Genomic DNA, 19,610 nt, shown 5'->3' with positions numbered 1-19,610 from the left:
AAGATGCTCCATGCCAAGGAGAAGAGAATACTTAGTCTCTTTGTAGAGTCTTAACCTTTCTGCATAATTATCAAAGCCATCTATTGACATAGTTTTTAAGAGATCTGACTTTTCTTTTTGGCTAAAATTCTCTCCCATGAGGTTTCAAATTCTCTCATATAAATGGATTTCAGACACCTCATTCTTCCAGTTTTTAAGGCTAAATCTTTGTAATGAAAATAACAGAGTCTTACTCTCCTTATTCCTTCCTTTATTCTCTCCCATCCCCCAAAACCTCACTCAAAACAATAATTTGGGAAATTTGTTTATGCTTTTGATTACTGATCAATAACAAAAGAAAGCAAAAAATGCTGGCATGAGTGTAAATTAATACTGGCAATATCTACTAAAGAGCAATATTTCCATACTCCATAATGGAGAAATTCCACACATGGATATACACAGAAAAGAAATGCATACATACACTTAATAAAAGACAGATGTGAAGATATTATAATGCTATTTGTAATATCCCCAAACAATAAATTGCCCAAGTGTCCTTGAACAGTAAAATAGAAAAAATAAACTATGGTAGGTTCCAAGAATAGATCATTGTGCAGCAATGAGAATGAATAATTTACAACTACATGCAAAAATATGAATGACTCTCACAAATTATTGAGTGAAAGAAGCAAGACACAAAAAGAGTGCATACTGTATTATTTCATTTATATGCAGCTCAAAAACAGACAAAACTAATCTATATGGCTAGAAATTAGAATAGTGTGTACCCTTTAGGGAGGGGAATCACTAGAAGTGTCCCATAGACTCCTGAATTTCTGGTAATAACCTATTTTTTTATCTAGTTGTTGGTTATACAGATGTGTTCAGTTTGCAAATATTATTGAGATATACATTATGATTTATACCAAAATAAAATATATTTTTTTCTGAAAATATCATAGCAGATATACCATGGGTGAACAAATAAATAACACTGAGATGTATAGAAATGAAAAAGTGAGAAGCATAACTTTTTTATATTTATAGGTGTAATGTCTTCTATTTTGATAAATGATAGAATGCTTTATCTACCCCTTTTATCTGGTACCTCTTTCCCTCTTCTCTATTTATACAAGATGTAAATTTTGTATCAATGATATGAGAATCTTAATGTATTTTTATCAACATTTCTCTAAACATAGGATTCCATTAGTTGGTTTTCAAATAAACACATATACACATATGAGCATAAACCAAAGAAAAATTAACACAATCAAGTCCATTTTTAAATTACTAACTTTTTCTGACAGAAGGAAAAATGGTGATTGTCAAGTGTCCCTGAGCATTTATTTGTCCTCTTTCTGGAAAAGCAAGATCAAAATTCTAAATCACTCTATGTATAAGACATCAGTCTTCTCATAAGGAGGAAGAAATCCAACATGAAGTGAAATGACATTTTCTTTCTTTGTGCTTACTTCATTGTTTTACCTGATAAATGTGCTAATAAGAGGAGGAAGAAGCAAGTGAAGGAGCTGAAATAAAAAGTATTAATCAGTCCCAGAATACTCAGGATTCCAGTGTATTCTAGCTTACTACACTGTTGGGAACTGCCCTGCCTGGTTTCAGAAGCTGTAAACCCCCATGGCTAAGGCTGAGTCAGAGACCTTGGGACCATAAGCCACTAAGGAGACAAAGCTTATCTCCCTGGCAGGGGTACCACCTCTGCCCACTTTACTTCACCCTGCTTGGCCCCCAGTGCATGACCAGTTAGCCAATGACAGGTAAGATTCCTCAAGGGAGGGATGGCCTAAGACAGGCTGGTCATGAAGAGGCCCACAGGGAAGGACTTGGGGGGCTATAGAAAAAGGGGGTGATGGACCCTCACTTCTCGGCTTTGACATAGCCTGAGTCCTCATTCTGTCTACAAGAGTCTCCTAATCTCTTGGCTGCCTTACTTCCCCTGCTCGATTTAAACCTGAAATAATGCCAAAGGTGGGTGCAGCCCTGTGCTGGAAAGGGCAGATTCCCTGGGGAGATCATGCCTAAGAAAAAATGCATAAAATCCTGTGAAACCTGCTTTGCTAATACCCGCAATTTAAATGATAAGGGTCCAAGCATGAAATGAGTTTGTTTCCCAAAGTCTTATAGCCCTGTATCTAACTGACCCTGACTCAGAATAAGCTCTCAGAGTTCTTTGTTTGTTATCTATTGTTTGATCCTTACTGCCTGACAATGATTGATGAGCTTTACCTGTATTCCTGTGCAAATTGAACCCAATAAAAGCCCACTGAGGAAAAGGCTCTTGGCCCTTCTCCTTTGAGAGATCAGCCACCTTTCCTCCCCAAGCAGATCTTGTATTGGTAGACTTATTCTCATCCTTGGTGGCCAGAGGGGCCCTGCGGGCAGAGTCCCCCCACACTACACCACCTTATGAAGAAAAACACAATTTTGTGAAGAATTCTGCATAGAAGATTAGAATATCCAAGTGTAACAAAAAAAGTCAAACATAGGGCTGGTATAACTTATAGGATTTTTCTTAGAGTTTCCTAATATTGACATGCTTTTTATTTAATACCAAGAGTGTAAATTCTTAATCTTGAAAGGACCTTAGAGAAAACTGTCCTAATAGCCTCTTTATGCTGTGAAGAAACAAAATATTATTTCAATGCTGAAATCTTCCTTTAAGATAATGTGTCATCTATGAAAAATAGTGTCATAACTTTGTATGAATCTTACCTATGTGGCATTTAGACTCTTGCAAACTTCCCAAAATGAATTACTGTACGTATCTTAGGTAAATATCACACATTATAGTCTACAGACCAAAATAGACTAATGCCAGACCCAAGTCAAAAATAAGTTCATCCTTCACCCTGGCTGGTGTAGCTCACTGGATTGATTGTGGGCTGTGAACCAAAGGGTCCCTGGTTCAATTCCCAGCCAAGGTACATGCCTGGGTTTCCAGCCAGGTCCCCAGTAGGGGGTGCGTGAGAGTAACCACACATTGATGTTTCTCTCCCTCTCTTTCTCCTTCCCTTTCACTCTCTCTAAAGATAAATGAATAAAATAATTTTAAAAAAATAAATCCATCCTCCTAAAGATAAAAGGTAGATACAACTAGACATAGTGCAGACCCTAACACAGGTTCTGGGAGTTTCTAGATGATTGAAGATAAATTGTTAATGCGCATTTGTTTCCAGGGAAAATGGTTATGTGCAAATATTTCTTTGATCTTATTGAACAGGTTGTCTAATGACATTGTATTTCTCCTGAAAAGATTTTCCCTAAAAAAGTCATTTATTTTCTTTTAGAAAATTGAGTGATTTCAATATGCTTCATTACACAAACCACTCTGGTGGATCTAACATAATTCTTTTCAGCTGGAGCAGTGCCTTTTGTAGTTGATTCTTCTGATGGGCCTTATTTTTAGTCTTAACGTCAAGTGTGGGCTACTGTTCTTTGCATTTGCTGCAACAGGCATAAACTACCTATGTAAATTATGGAGTTGGCACATCACGTACTGATTAGTATCATTGTTTATTTAGAAGTCAACCACTTTATCTTTCCTAAGGTGGTGTAATATTGGGCAAAGAGTGTGGGATTTGAAGTCAGAGGATTGTTACTGAGATTTGCTCAGATGTTTACTGCCTGGAGAAGGAGACTTCACCTCTTCAAAATGCAACTTCTTTCAATGTGAAATAAGGAATGTTAGAGATAATTTCAATAGCACAGAATATTTGTAAGGACTCAGTTATAACTATATGAAAAAGAACTTTGTAAATATGAAAGCATACGATACAAGTAAGGTGGTTGAACAGACACTGTTTTTGCCCTGCTCCATATCCCTTCAACCACCTCTCAGTCCACCTGCAGCAGTTTCTAAGAATGGTTCCCACCTCAAGCTCCTAAGGCTCCCTGCTGCTCTGCCTGAGAATTTTCTCTGGCATTGTGGGAGCTTGCTTAGGTATATACTGATGCATCTGTAAGTTGTAGATAGTTAAGGCCACTCAGGGCAACCCTCAACCAACTGCAGACCAGAGTTGGTAGGGAAATGCCCCAGCCTCTCCTTCCCTCTGTGGGAAGAATCTGGAGTGTATTGCATATACAGATGATCCTTGACTTATGCTGGGTTTGTAACCCAATAAACACAACAAAAGTTGAAAATATCTTAGGTCAAAAATGCATTCAATACACCTAATCTACCAAACATTATAGCTTAACCTAGACTACTTTACACATACTCAGCACACTTAAATTAGCCTACAGTTGGGCAATTATCTTGAGTTTCATCTCTAGACTAATTGCCTTCCTCTTCTCACCAGAAGCACAAGACACAGATGGGTATTTTGCAGACATGACAAGATGTGAAAACACAAAACACAATATCCAAGAAATGCTGGCAACACAGTAAACTGTAGAAATTGGTTGCTAATCCTTAGGATTGGTTCCCTGACAGGGAACTGTGGCTTACTACCCAGTATAACGAGAGAGTATCTTACTGCATATCACTAGCCCAGGGAAATGATCAAAATTCAAAGTACAGTTTTTACTAAATGTGTGTAGCTTTCACACCATTGTAAAGTTAAAATATCATGTCAATCCATTGCAAATCAGGGACAGTCATATTTCCCAGAGGGTTCCTAGCAGGATTGAGCCCCAGTTGTCTTTCCTATCCTCGTTTCCCCCTTAATTCCTCCTTCCTTACTGTACTTCTTTCTTTTTTTTATTCCTTCTTCCTTCCATCTTTTACCTTTTTTATGCCTTCTTCCTGCCTTCTTTTATTTATTCCTTTGCTTTAATTTTTGTTAAAATTCCTTCTTATCTTGCCTCTGATCTTTCTTTATTCCTTCTTCCTTCCTTCCTTTCCTTTTCTATTCCCTTTTCCCCCCTCCTTCCTTTCGTTTTTTCTTCCCCCCTATCTCTTTTTCCCACAGGTGAGACAACAAAACCTGGAGTGATGAAAAGACCAGAGTTAGACCGTGTTACACCCATAAACGTCAGCTCAAGACCAGTGAGCACAGGAGATTAAGGAGACAGCACCACTGGATCCCATTGGCATTCTACCATAGAAGTTCATACCATATACCCAGGGAGTCAGAATAGATCAATTTAAGAAGCAGAGGCTAAAAAGAAGAGTCTCACAAACAATGGGAAGACAAAGAAACAATCCCCAAATGAAAGGAAAGGAGGAAGCCTCAGAAAGAATGCTAACTGAAAAAGAGGCAAGTCAACTATCAGATACTGAGTTCAAAGCAATGGTTATCAGGAAGCTCACTGAGCTCTCCGAGCTCACAGAGAACTACCAGAAATTAAAGGGAAACTACAATGAACTCACTGCAAACTATATCAACATGAAAAAGGAAATAGAAACTATCAACAAGGGCCAAGAGGATATGAAGAATACAATTTCTGAATTGAAGGACACAGTAGAAGGAATGAAAAGCAGACTTTATGAAGCAGAGGATCGGATCAGCAAGCTGGAGGACAAAGTAGAAAAAAACACCCAGAAAGAACAAGAAAAGGAAAATAGGCTCAGAAAGAATGAAGAGGGATTAAGGGAAATGCAGGATAACATGAAATATAACAATATCCGTATAATAGGAATACCAGAAGGAGAAGAAGAAGAGCAAGGGATAGAAAACCTGTTTGAAAAAGTAATGATGGAAAATTTCCCCAGTCTGAGGAGAGAAAAAGTCACCCAAATCCAGGATACACAGAGAGTCCCAAGCAAAGGGAACCCAAAGAGGCCCACTGCAAGACACATCATGATTAAAATGGCAAAATTCTAAGACAAAGAGAGGATCTTAAAGGCAGCAAGGGAGAAAAAGGAAGTAATATACAAGGGAGCCCCAACAAGGTCAGCAACTCACTTCTCAATGGAAATTCTCCAAGTCAGAAGAGAATGGCAAAAAATATTCCAAGTAATGAGAACCAGAGGCCTGCAACCAAGACTACTTTACCCAGCAAGGCTCTCAATCAAGATACAAGGCCAAATAAAGAGTTTCCCAGACAAAAGAAGTCTAAAAGAATACACTTCCAGCAAACCAGCTATGTAAGAGATGCTAAAGAGATTGCTTTAAGGAAAGGAAGGAAAAGAGAAAGACAGAGGAACACAGGAAGGAAAAAATGGCAATGAATAACTACCTATCTATAATAACCTTAAACGTAAATGGATTAAATGCTCCAATCAAAAGACATAGAATATCTGAATAGATAAGAAAACATGACCCACACATATGCTGCCTACAAGAGACCCATCTCAGGACAAAAAACCTACACAGACTGAAAGTGAAGGGCTGGAAACAAATTTTCCAAGCAAATGGACAGGGGAAAAAAAGCAGGGGTAGCAATACTCATATCAGACAAAATAGATTTCCAAAGAAGGGCCATAAAGAGAGACCCAGACGGTCACTTCATAATACTCAAGGGAAGAATCCACCAAGAAGACATAAACATTGTAAATATATATGCATCAAACATAGGAGAACCCAAATACATTAAGAAAATCTTGGAGGAATTCAAGAAAGATATTGACAGCAACACAATTATAGTAGGGGACTTTAACACGCCACTATCAAAAATGGACAGGTCTTCCAAACAAAATATCAACAAGGATATTGTGTCACTTAACAATACCGTAGAGGAAATGGACTTAAGTGATATATATAGACTTTTCATCCCAAAGAAGCAAAATACACATTCTTTTCAAGTGTACATGGAACTTTTTCAAAGATAGACCACATGATAGGACACAAAGCAAGCCTCAACAAATTTAAGAACACTGAAATCATATCAAGCATTTTCTCTGACCACAATGGACTGAAACTAGAAACCAACCCCAAAGGAAAAAACCCCAAACACTCAAAATCATGGAGACTGAATGGCATGCTATTAAACAATGAATGGGTCAAGAACGAGATTAGGGAAAAAATCAAAAACTTTCTGGAAACAAGTGAAAATGAACTCACAACAACCCAAAACCAATGGGACACAGCAAAGGCAGTCCTGAGAGGGAAGTTCATAGCAATACAGGCCAACCTTAGAAAGATAGAAACATTTCAAACAAACAACCTAACCCTACGCCTACAAGAACTCAAGAACAACAACAAAGACGGCCCAGAGCAAGCAGAAAGAAGGAAATAAGCAAGATCAGAGCAGAGTTCAACAACATATAGACTAAAAGCACAATTCTAAGGATCAATGAATCCAGGAGCTGGTTCTCTGAAAAGATAAACAAAATCGACAAGCCTTTAAGTAGGTTCATGAAGAAAAAAAGAGAGAGGATCCAAATAAACACAATTAGAAATGAAAGAGGAGAGATTACAACTGACACCACATAAATACAAAGGATTGTAAGAAATTACTAAGAAGAACTGTACTCCAAGAAATTTGAAAACCTAGGTGAAATGCCACATTTCTAGAAAAATATAATCTTCCAAAACTGAATGAAGAAGAAGCAGAAAACCTGAACAGACCAATAAAAGCAGATGAAATTGAAGCAGTCATCAAAAAACTCCCAACACACAAAGCCCTGGACCAGATGGTTTCACAGGAGAATTCTACAAAGCATTTAAGGAACACCTAACCCCTATCCTTCACAGATGATTTGAAAAAATCCAAACTGATGGAAGACTCCCAAACTCTTTTTATGAAGCCAGCATCATCCTAATCCCAAAACCAGATAAAGACACAACGAAGAAAGAAAACTTCAGGCCAATATCGCTGATGAACATAGACACTAAAATTCTCAACAAAATATTGGCAAACCGCATCCACCAATACATTAAAAAGATTATACACCATGATCAACTTGGATTCATCCCAGGGATGCAAGGATGGTACAATATTCGCAAATCAATAAACATAATACATCACATCAACAACAGCAAAGACAAAAATCACATGATCATATCAATAGATGTGGAAAAAGCATTTGATAAGGTACAGCACCCATTTATGATAAAAACCATGAACAAAGTGGGAATAGAGGGAGCATTCCTCAATATACTAAAGGCCATATATGAGAGACCAACAGCCAATATCATACTCAATGGACATAAACTTAGAGCTTTCCCACTAAGATCAGGAACAAGACAAGGATGCCCTCTATCACCACTCCTATTCAACATAGTTTTGGAATTCCTAGACGCAGCAACCAGACAAGAAAAAGCAATAAAAGGCATCCAAATTGGAAAGGAGGAAATGAAACTCTCACTGTTTGCAGATGACATGAGAGTGTACATGGAAAACCCTATAGACTCCACCAAAAAACTACTCGACCTAATAAATGAATTTGGCAAAACAGCTGGATACAAAGTCATTTCTAAGAAATCAAAGGCATTCCTTTATACCAACAACGAAACTGCAGAAACACAATTCAGGAGAAAAATCCCATTTGATATAGCCACAAAAAAATAAAGTACATAGGAATAAACCTAACCAAGGAGGTAAAAGACCTGTACTCAGAAAACTACACAACACTGAAGAAAGAAATTAAGGAAGACACAAACAAATGGAAGCATGGACCATGCTCATGGATTGGAACAATTAACATCATCAAAATGGCCATACTACCCAAAGTGATTCATAGATTCAATGCAATACCTATTAAAGTACCCACGACATATTTCACAGATATAGAACAAACATTTCAGAAATTTATATGGAACCATAAACGACCCCGAATAGCTGCAGCAATTTTGAGACAGAAGAACAAAGCAGGAGGGATCACAATACCTGATATCAAACTGTATTACAAGGCCACTGTAATCAAAACAGCCTGGTACTGGTGTAAAAACAGGCACATAGACCAATGGAAGAGAACAGAGAGCTCAGAAATAAACTCAACTCTTTATGGTCAATTAATATTTCACAAAAGAGGAAGGAGCATAAAATGGAGCAAAAATAGCCTCTTCAACAGATGGTATTGGGAGATCTGGACAGCTACATGCAAAAAAATGAAACTTGATCACCAACTTACACCATACATGAAAATAAATTCAAGATGGGTAAAAGACTTAAATATAAGTCGTAACACCATAAACGTCCTAGAAGAAAACATTGGCAGGAAGATCTCAGACATTCCATGCAGTAACGTCCTCACAGATATGTCCCCTAAAGCAAGGGACATAAAGGAAAGAATAAACAAATGGGACCTCATCAAAATAAAAAGCTTCTGCATGGCTAAAGAAAATAGTACCAAATTACAAAGAGAACCAACAGTATGGGAAAAACATATTTGCCAATGATACCTCAGAAAAGGTCCTGATCTCCAAAATATATAAAGAGTTCACACGACTCTACTACAGGAAGGCAAACAACCCAATTAAAAAATGGGCAAAGGACTTGAACAGACACTTCTCCAAGGAAGACATACAGAGGGCCCAGAGACATATGAAAAGATGCTCAGCATCACTAGCCATCAGACAGATGCAAGTTAAAACCACAGTGAGGTATCATTTCACACCAGTTAGATTTGCCAACATAATGAAATCAACAAACAAATGTTGGCGAGGATGCGGAGAAAAGGGAACCCTAGTGTACTGTTGGTGGGAATGCAGACTGCTGAGGCCACTGTGGAAAACAGTATGGAATTTCCTCAGAAAACTAAAAATGGAACTGCCCTTTGACCCAGCAATTCCGCTGCTGGGATTATACCCTAAGAACTCTGAAACAACAATCCAAAATAACCTATGCACCCCAATGTTCATAGCAGCACAATTTACAATAGCCAAGTACTGGAACCAACCTAAGTGCCCATCAGCAAATGAGTTGATCAAAAAATTATGGTACATTTACAGAATGGAATTCTATGCAGCAGAGAGAAAGAAGGAGCTTATACCCTTTGCAATGTCATGGATGGAGCTGGAGAGCATTATGCTAAGTGAAATAAGCCAGGTGGTGAGAGACAAATACCATATGATCTCACCTTTCACTGGAACATAATCAACAAAAGAAAAAAGCAAAGAAAATATAACCAGAGACATTGAAATTAAGAACATTTTAACAATAGTCACAGGGGAGTGGGGAGGGTATAGTGGGGAGAGGGTTCTATAGGAGCTCCTATGAAGGACACAGGGACGGAATCAAGGGGGAGGGTAGGGGTGGAGGAGGGAGGTGGGACTGGCTGGTGTGGGGTGGAGGGAAGGGGAGAAAATGCAGACAATTGTAACTGAATAAAAATAAAAATAAAGAACATTGTAACAATAGCCACAGGGAGGTGGGTAGGGGATAGTGGGGAGAGGGGTCTATAGGAGGTACTATAAAGGACAGAAGGACAAAATCAAGGGGAAGGGTAGAGGTGGGGGAGGGAGGTCAGACTGGCTGGGGTAGGATGGAGGGAAGGGGAGAAAAATGCAGACAATTGTAACTGAATAAAAATAAATTAATTAATAAAAGAAAATTAAATAAAAAACCAAGGGGGAGTGTGAAAGCAAGGGAGGAAGGTGGGTTTGGCTGGGGTGGGGGGAGTGGTGGGGGGAAAATGCAGACAAATGTAATTGAACAACAATAAGATTATTAAAAAATAAATGAAATAAATTTAATAAGCAGGTAAAGATACAACAAAGAAAGAAAACTATAGGCCAATATTGCTGATGAACACTGATGCTAAAATCTTCAAAAAATATTGGCAATCTGGATTTAGAAATACATTTAAAAATCATATGTCATGATCAAGTGGGATTCATCCCAAGCATGTAAGGATGTTATAATATTCATAAATCAATAATTGCAATAAACCACATAAACAAAATGAAGGACAAAAATCACATGATCATACCAATAGATACTGAAAAAGGATTTGATAAAATCCAGCACCCACTTATGATAAAAACACTCAGCAAAGTGGAAATAGAGGGAGCATACCTCAATATAATAAAGACCACAGATGAGAAACCTACCTCCAACAGTATTCAATGAGCAAAAAATAAAATATTTCCCTTAAGATCAGGAACAAGACAAGGGTGTCCTCTTTCACCCCTCTTATTCAACATAGTACTAGAAGTTCTAGCCACAGTGATCAGAAAAGAAAAAGATATAAAAGGCATCCAAATGGGAAAGGAGAAGTAAAACTGTCATTGTTTGCAGATGACATGATAATGTACATAGAAAACCCTATATTCTCCTCCAAAAAACTACTCTATGTAATAAGTGAATTTGGCAAATTAGCAGGATACTAAGTCAATATTCAGAAATTTGTGATATTTTTGTATACCAACAATGAAATATGTGAAAGAGAAACTAAGGGGAAACTCCCATTTACTATAATAACAAGAACAGTAAAGTACCTAGGAATAAATTTAAACAAAGAAGTAAAAGACCTGTACTCACTAAACTAGAGAACACTGAAGAGAGAAATTAAGGGAGATACAAATCATTGGAAGCATATACCATGCGCATGGATTGGAAGAATTAACATAATTAAAATGTCCATACTATCCAAAGCAATCTATACATTCAATGCAATTCCTATTGAAGTACTAATGACATATTTCACATATCTAAAACAAATATTACAAAAATTTATATGAAGCCAAAAAAGACCCTGTTGCCTCAGAGGTCTTGAGAAAGAACAAAATAGGAGGGATCACAATACCCAACATCAAACTATGCTACAAGCCCACTGTAATTAAAAGAGTCTGGTACTGGTATAAGAACAGACACATAGATCAATGGAACAGAATAAAGAACCCAGAAATAAACCCAAGTCTCTATGATCAATTAATATTTGAAAGGGGCATAAGTATACAGTAGAGTAAAAATAGTCTCTTCAATAAGTGTTATTGGGAGAACTGTATTGGTACATGCAAAAAAAATGAAACTAGACAACCAACTTACACCACACACTACAATAATTTCAAAATGGATAAAAGACTTAAATATAAGTCATGACACCAAAAAGTCCTAGAAACATAGGCCGGGAAATTTCATATATTCCATGTAGCAATATTTTTGTCAATATATCTCCTAGGGCAAGGGAGATAAAGGAGAAATGGGGTTGGTTTGTAGTTTCAGTCTCTTGTGGTTGGAGAAAATGTTTAGGCTGATTTCAATTTTCTTGAATTTGTTGAGGCTTGTTTTGTGTCCTATCATGTGGTCTATCCTTGAAAATATTCCATGTGCATTTGAAAAGAATGTGTATTTTGATTCTTTGGGATGAAAGGATCTATATGTATCAGTTAACTCCATTTCATCTAGGGCATTGGTCAATGCCAAAATATCTGTGTTGATATTTTGTTTGGGAGATCGGTCCATCTTTAACAGTGGGTATAAAAATCCCTTACTATAATGGTGTTGCTGTCAATATCTTTTTTGAAGTCCACCACGATTTTCTTTACGTATTTGGGTGCATATATATTTACAATATATATATTGTTTATATATATAATGTTTAATTCTTCTTGGTGGATTCTTCCTTTGAGTATTATGAAGTGACCTTCCGGGTGTCTCTTTATGGCCCTTTTCTTGAAGTCTATTTTGTCTGATATGAGTATTGCTACCATGGCTTCTTTTCCCCCTGTTCGTTTGCTTGGAAAATTTGTCTCCAGACCTTCACTTTCAGTCTGTGTAAGTCTTTTGTCCTGAGGTTGGTCTCCTGTAGGCAGCATATGTGTGGGTCCTGATTTCCTATCTATTCAGCTATTCTATGTCTTTGATTGGAGCATTTAATCCATTTACATTTAAGGTTATTGTTGATAGGTAGTTATTCATTGCCATTTTTTCCTACCTGTGTTCCTCTCTCTTTTTCTTTTCCTTCCTCTCCTTAAAGCAGTCCCTTTAGCATCTCTTGCAGAGCTGGTTTGGTGGAGGTATATTCTTTTAAACTTCTTTTGCCTGGGAAGCTCCTTATTTGCCTTTCTATCTTGATTGAGAGCCTTGCTGGGTAAAATAGTCTTGGTTGCAGGCCTCTGGTTCTCATTACTTGGAATATTTTTTGCCATTCTCTTCTGACTTGGAGCATTTCCTTTGAGAAGTCAGCTGCTAACCTTATCAGGGCTCCCTTGTATATTACTTCCTTTTTCCCCCTTGCTGCCTTTAAGATCCTCTCTTTGTCTTGGAATTTTGCCATTTTAATTATGACGTGTCTTGCAGTGGGCCTCTTTGGGTTCCCTTTCCTTGGGACTCTCTGTGATTCCTGGATTTGTGTGACTTTTTCTCTCATCAAATTAGGGAAATTTTCCATCATTACTTTTTCAAACAGGTTTTCTATCCCTTGCTCTTCTTCTCCTTCTGGTATTCCTATTATACGGATATTGTTATGTTTCATGTTATCCTGCATTTCCCTTAATCCCTCTTCATTCTTTCTGAGCCTCTTTTCCTTTTCTTGCTCTTTCTGGGTGTTTTTTTCTACTTTGTCCTCCAGCTTGCTGATCCGATCCTCTGCTTCATAAAGTCTGCTTTTCATTCCTTCTACTGTGTCCTTCAATTCAGAAATTGTATTCTTCATATCCTCTTGGCCCTTGTTGATAGTTTCTATTTCCTTTTTCATGTTGATATAGTTTGCAGTGAGTTCGTTGTCGTTTCCCTTTAATTTCTGGTAGTTCTCTGTGAGCTCGGAGAGCTCAGTGGGCTTCCTGATAACCATTGCTTTGAACTCAGTATCTGATAGTTGACTTGCCTCTTTTTCAGTTAGCATTCTTTCTGAGGCTTCCTCCTTTCCTTGCATTTGGGGATTGTTTCTTTGTCTTCCCATTGTTTGTGAGACTCTTCTTGTTAACCTCTGCTTCTTAAATTGATCTATTCTGACTCCCTGGGTATATGGTATGAACTTCTATGGTAGAATGCCAATGGGATCCAGTGGTGCTGTCTCCTTAATCTCCTGTGCTCACTAGTCTTGAGCTGATGTTTATGGGTGTGACACGGTCTAACTCTGGTCTTTTCAGCACTCCAGGTTTTCTTGTCTCACCTGCGGGAAAAAGAGGAAGGGGGACAAAAACAAAAAAAAGAAGGGAAGGAGGGAAAAAGGGAATAGAAAAGGAAAGGAAGAAGGAATAGAGAAAGATCGGAGGCAAGATAAGAAGGCATTTTAACAAAAATTAATACAAAAGAATAAATAAAAGGAGGCAGGAAGAAGGAATAAAAAAGGTAAAGGATGGAAGGAAGAAGAAATAAAAAAAGAAAGAAGGACAGAAAGGAAGAAGGAATTCAGGGGGAAAGGAGGAAAGAAAAGAAAAGAAAAGTCTTCTGCTGGTTTTAAACGGGTCAGGTTAGTTCTGCTGGTCTTCTGTCTGTGGTACGGGAGCAGGTGGTTGGAAGGATTGGTTTCACTTTTCTCCCTTCCTGAGCCACACTCTTCACTGTTGTCCAGCCTTCAGTCCTGTTCCTCCAGGTCCTTCTGGTCCCCACTAGGCCTTTAGTTCACCAGCTGTGCTGTCCTTGAGTTGCACCAATTAGGGGCAACTGACTTTCCACCTTCTTGCTCTTTGCTGTCTTAGATGCTAGGGCCTCTGGGTGCTGCTATGGGGTAGTTCAGCCCCCTACTGGGTCGAGTCTTTCTGGGGAATGCAGTCTCCCCTAGCCCTGTAGCTCCCCTCTGCTGGGCGTTCTGCCTTCCTCCTAGAGAGCCAGTAGGCCCTGCAGGGTTCTGTGCACAGGGGCTAGGTAGGAGATTTTCAGAACTGGTGCTTTTGTGTGTTGTCGCCTGCAGGCAGCCAGCCACTGATGTGGTTGCGCTCCCACGTGAGGATTCAGGTGTGGGCGCCCAGCCGGTGTTTTAGGTGTGCACGCCCACCCAGGCGCTTTTTGTCTGTGCGCCCAGGTAGCCAGGCAGCTTATCAGTGCGTGTGCCCACCCGGGGTTTCATGTGTAGGCCCCAGGCTACTGATTGGGGTATGCGCCCACTGGGGCACTTTAGTTCTGGTGCCCAGGCAGCCGGGTTGCTTATCAGGGTGCGCGCTCACCCGGAGTTTCAGTTGTGGGCCCCCAGTCCGCTAATCTCTGTGAGCGCCAGCTGGGCTTCAGGTGAACTCTATGGCTGCTTTTTGGAGTTCACAGTCCAGGGGCTGAGGGGGGAGGGGCGCCATAGAGTTGCAGAGAGTTCTCTAACTAACCCCTGAGTGCCTCTATTTTCTTTTCCTTTTTGAGAAATTCTTCCTATTCTAGCCCCCCCTGGTCCAAACAAGCACCTGGCTGCTCACACAGCCCAGCCTGGCTCTCTCCCAAGAATCCTGCAGCAGACCCTGCGTCCGGCCGGGGCTTCAGCCACCCTGGTCCCGTGCTGGTCCCAGGGACCTTATTGTCCTTAAGCACTCTTCTTACTGTCTGATCTTTCAATGTCCTTTATCTTTGGTCTCCGATCTTCATATATGCTGTAATACCGTTGGCTGTTCGCTCTGCTCCTCAGATCAGCTAGGTATTTCACTGGCATTGAGGGGAAGTGGGCTCCACTCCCACCTATCTCGCTGCCATCTTCTCTCTCCCACATGGAATATTTTCAAAGATAGATCACATGATGGGACACAATAAAAGCCTCGACAAATTCAAGAAAAGTGAAATCATACCAAGCAGTATTTGGACCACAAGGGCTTAAAACTAGAAACGAAGCCCAAGGCAAAAAACTCAAAAATATTTAAATTATTGGAGAGTGAATAACATGCTATTAAACAATGAATGGGTTAATAATGAGAATAGTAAGATATCAAAATATTTCTGGAAACAAATGAAAATGAACACACAACAGTCCAAAATTTATGGGACACAGGAAATGCAGTCCTGAGAGGGAAGTTCATAGCAATGCAGGCCTACCTAAAAAAGATAGAAATATTTCAAATAAACAACCTAACCCTAAATCTATAAGGACTGAAGGAACAACAAAGCCCAGAGCAAGTAGAAGAAAGGAAATAATCAAAGTCGGACAAGAATTAAATGACATAGAGACTAAAAGAAAAATTCCATAGATCAATAAATCTGGAGGCTGGCTTTTCAAAAGATAAACAAAATTGACAAGTCTTTAAGCAGTCTCATCAAGACAAAATGGAGAGGACCCAACTAAATAAAACTAGAAGTGAAAGAGAAGAGATCACAACTGACATCACAGAGATACAAAAGATTGTAAAAAATTACTGTGAACAAATATATGACAAGAAATTTGAAAACATGGGTTAAATGGACACATTTCTAGAAAAATATAATCTTCCAAAACTGAATGAAGAAGAAGCAGAGAGCCTGAACAGACTAATAGCAGCTGCTGAAGTTGAAGCAGTAATCAAAAAACTCCCAGCAAGCAAAAGCCCTTGACCAGATGGTTTCACAGGAGAATTAAAAAAAACATTTAAGAGGTAACACGTATCTTTCTCAGACTACTCCAAAAAATTCAAGAAGAGGGAGCACCCCCAAACTTTTTTTGTGGAGCCAGCATCATCCTAATCCCAAAACCAGATAAAGACACAACGAAGAAAGAAAACTTCAGGCCAATATTGCTGATGAACATAGACACTGAAATCCTCAAGAAGATATTGGAAAACCCCATCCAATGATACATTAAAAAGATCATACACCATGACCAAATGGGATTCATCCCAGGGAAGCAAGGATGGTACAATATTTGCTAATTGATACATGTAATATATCACATAAACAAAAGGAAAGACAAAAATCACATGATCAGATCAATAGATGCAGAAAAAATATTTGATAAGGTACAGCACCCATTTATGATAAAAAAAAACCCAACACTCACCAAAGTGGGAATAGAAGGAGCATACCTCAACATATTAAGCCATGTATCGGAAACCTACAGCCAACATCATACTCAATGGGGAAAAACTAAAATCTTTCCCACTAAGATCAGGAACAAGACAAGGACGTTTACTTTCACAACTTCTATTCAACATAGTATTAGAATTCCTAGCCACAGCAATCACACAAGAAAAAGAAATAAAAGGCATCCAAATTGGAAAGGAGGAATTAAAGCTGTCATAGTTTCCAGATGACATGATAATGTACATGGAAAACCCGATAGATTCCATTAAAAAACTAATCGACCTAATGAGTGAATTTGGAAAAAGAGTGGTATACAAAGTAAACATTCAGAAATCAAAGGCATTTTTGTACATAAACAATGAAATATCAGAAACAGAAATCAGGGGAAAAAATCCCATTTGATATATCAACAAGAAAAATAAAGCACCTAGGAATAAACCTGACCAAGAAGGTAAAAGATCTGGACTCAGAAAACTACACAACACTGAAGAAAGAAATTAAGGAAGACACAAACAAATGGAAACATATACTGTGGTCATGGATTGGTAGAATTAACATCATCAAAATGTACATACTACCCAAAACAATTTATACATTAAACACAGTTCCTATTAAAGTACCAATGGAATATTTCACAGGTATAGAACAAACATTTCAAAAATTTATATGGAACCATAAAGGACTACAAATAGCTGCAGCAATTTTGTGAAAGAATAACAAAGAGGGATCACAATACCTGATATCAAACTACATTACAAGGCCACTGTAATTAAAACAGACTGGCACTGGCCTAAGAACAGACACATAGATCAGTGAAAGAGAACAGAGAGCCCAGAAATAAACCCAAGTCTCTATGGTCAGTTAATATTTGACAAAGAGGGTAAAAGCATAAAATGGAATAAAAACAGCCTCTTCAACAAATGGTGTTGGGAGACCTGGACAGCTACATGCAAAATAATGAAACTCAAGCACCAACTTACACCATACACAAAAATAAGTTCAAAGTGGATAAAAGATTTAAATATAAGTTGTGACACTATAAAAGTCCTAGAGGAGAGCATAGGCAGGAAAATCTCAGATATTCCATGTAGCAATATTTTCACAGATATATCCCCTAGAGGAATGGACATAAAGGATAGAATGAGCAAATGGGATCTCATCAAAATAAAAAGCTTCTGGATGGCTAAAGAAAACAGCATTAAAATGAAAAGAGAACCAACTATAGGAAAACACATTTGCCAATTTTACCTCAGACAAGTGTTTGATCTTCAAAATACATAAAGAACTCAAATGACTCCACTCCAGGAAGAGAAACAATGCAATTAAAAAATGGACACAGGAAATGAACAGACACTTCTTCATGGAGGACATACAGAGTTTCCAGGGACATAGGAAAATATGCTCAGCATCACTAGCCATCAGAGAGATGCAAACTAAAAGCACAATGAGAAACCACCTCACACCGTTGAGAATGGCAATCATAAACAAATCAAAAAACAATATGTATTGGAGAGGATGTGGAGAAAAGGGAACCCTAGTGCTCTGTCGGTGGGATTGCAGACTGGTGCAGCCACTGTGGAAAACAGTATGGAATTTCCTTAAAAACCAAAAGATGAAACTGCCTTTTGACCTGGCAATCCACTGCTGGGATTATACCCTAAGAAACCTGAAACACCAATCCAAATGAATTTATGCACCCCAATGTTCATAGGAGCACAATTTACAACAATCAAGTGCTGGAAGCAACCTAAGTGCCCATCAGCAAATGAGTGGATCAAAAACCTATGGTACATTTACATGATGGAATACTATAAAGCAGAAAGAAGAAGGAGTGCCTACCCTTTGCAACAGCATGGATGGAAAATGGAGAGCATTATGCTAAGTGAAATAAGCCAGGAGGTGAAAGACAAATCCCATATGATCTCACTTATAAGTGGAACCTAATCAACAAAAGAAGCAAGCAAAATATAATCACATTGAAATTAAGAACAAACTGACAATAGCCAGAGGAGGGGTAGAAGGGGATAATGAGGGAAAGGGGGAAAGGGTTTTTAGGAACATGTATGAAGGACACATGGACAAAACCAAAGGTGGATAGGATCAAGGGTGAGACATGGGGATGGTTGGGGTAGGGGGGAGTGGTGGGAGGAAAATGGAGTCAACTGTATTTGAACAATTAAAAAAATAAAATAAAATAAAATAAAGAAGTTACAATGAGATACCATCTCACACCTGCCTAAATGGCTATTGTTAATAAATTAACAAACAACAAGTGCTGGAGAGTATGTGTAGAAAAGGGAACCTTAACGTACTCTTAGTGAGAATGCAGACTGGTGCAGCCACTGTAGAAAACAGTATAGAATTTCCTAAAAAAAATAAAAATGGAACTGCCTTTTCACACAGCAATTCCACTGCTGGGGATGTACCCTAAGAATCCTGAAACACCAATTCAAAAGAACTTGAACATTTATGTTCATAGCAGTACTATTTATAGCCTACGTGCCTATCAATAGATGAGTGTCGTAAAAAGCTGTGGCATATTTACACAATGGAATACTACACATCAGTAGAAAAGAAGGAATCCTTTCTTTTTGTGACAGTGTGGATGGAACTGGAAACTATCATGCTAAATGAAATAAGCCAGTCAGTGAAAGACAAATACCATATGATCTCACTTACAAGTGGAATCCAATAAACACAATAAACTATAGAGTAAAATAGAATCAGAGACATAGAAACATGGAGCAGACTGACAGCTGTAAGAGATGACAGAGGAGTTGGAAACTGGTTGAAAGAAGGTGAAGGGAATAGTCAAAGAACATGTGTGCATGACCCATGGACATGGACAATTGTGTGGGGATTGACTGTGGGGGTGGGAGTGCAAGCTGGGTGGAAGAGAGAAAATTTGGGACAACTGTGATAACATA

Source organism: Desmodus rotundus, chromosome X, assembly GCF_022682495.2.
Source record: "Desmodus rotundus isolate HL8 chromosome X, HLdesRot8A.1, whole genome shotgun sequence".
Taxonomy (NCBI): Eukaryota; Metazoa; Chordata; class Mammalia; order Chiroptera; family Phyllostomidae; genus Desmodus; species Desmodus rotundus.
The sequence above is the reverse complement of the archived record's forward strand: the minus strand, read 5'-3'. Positions refer to the sequence as shown.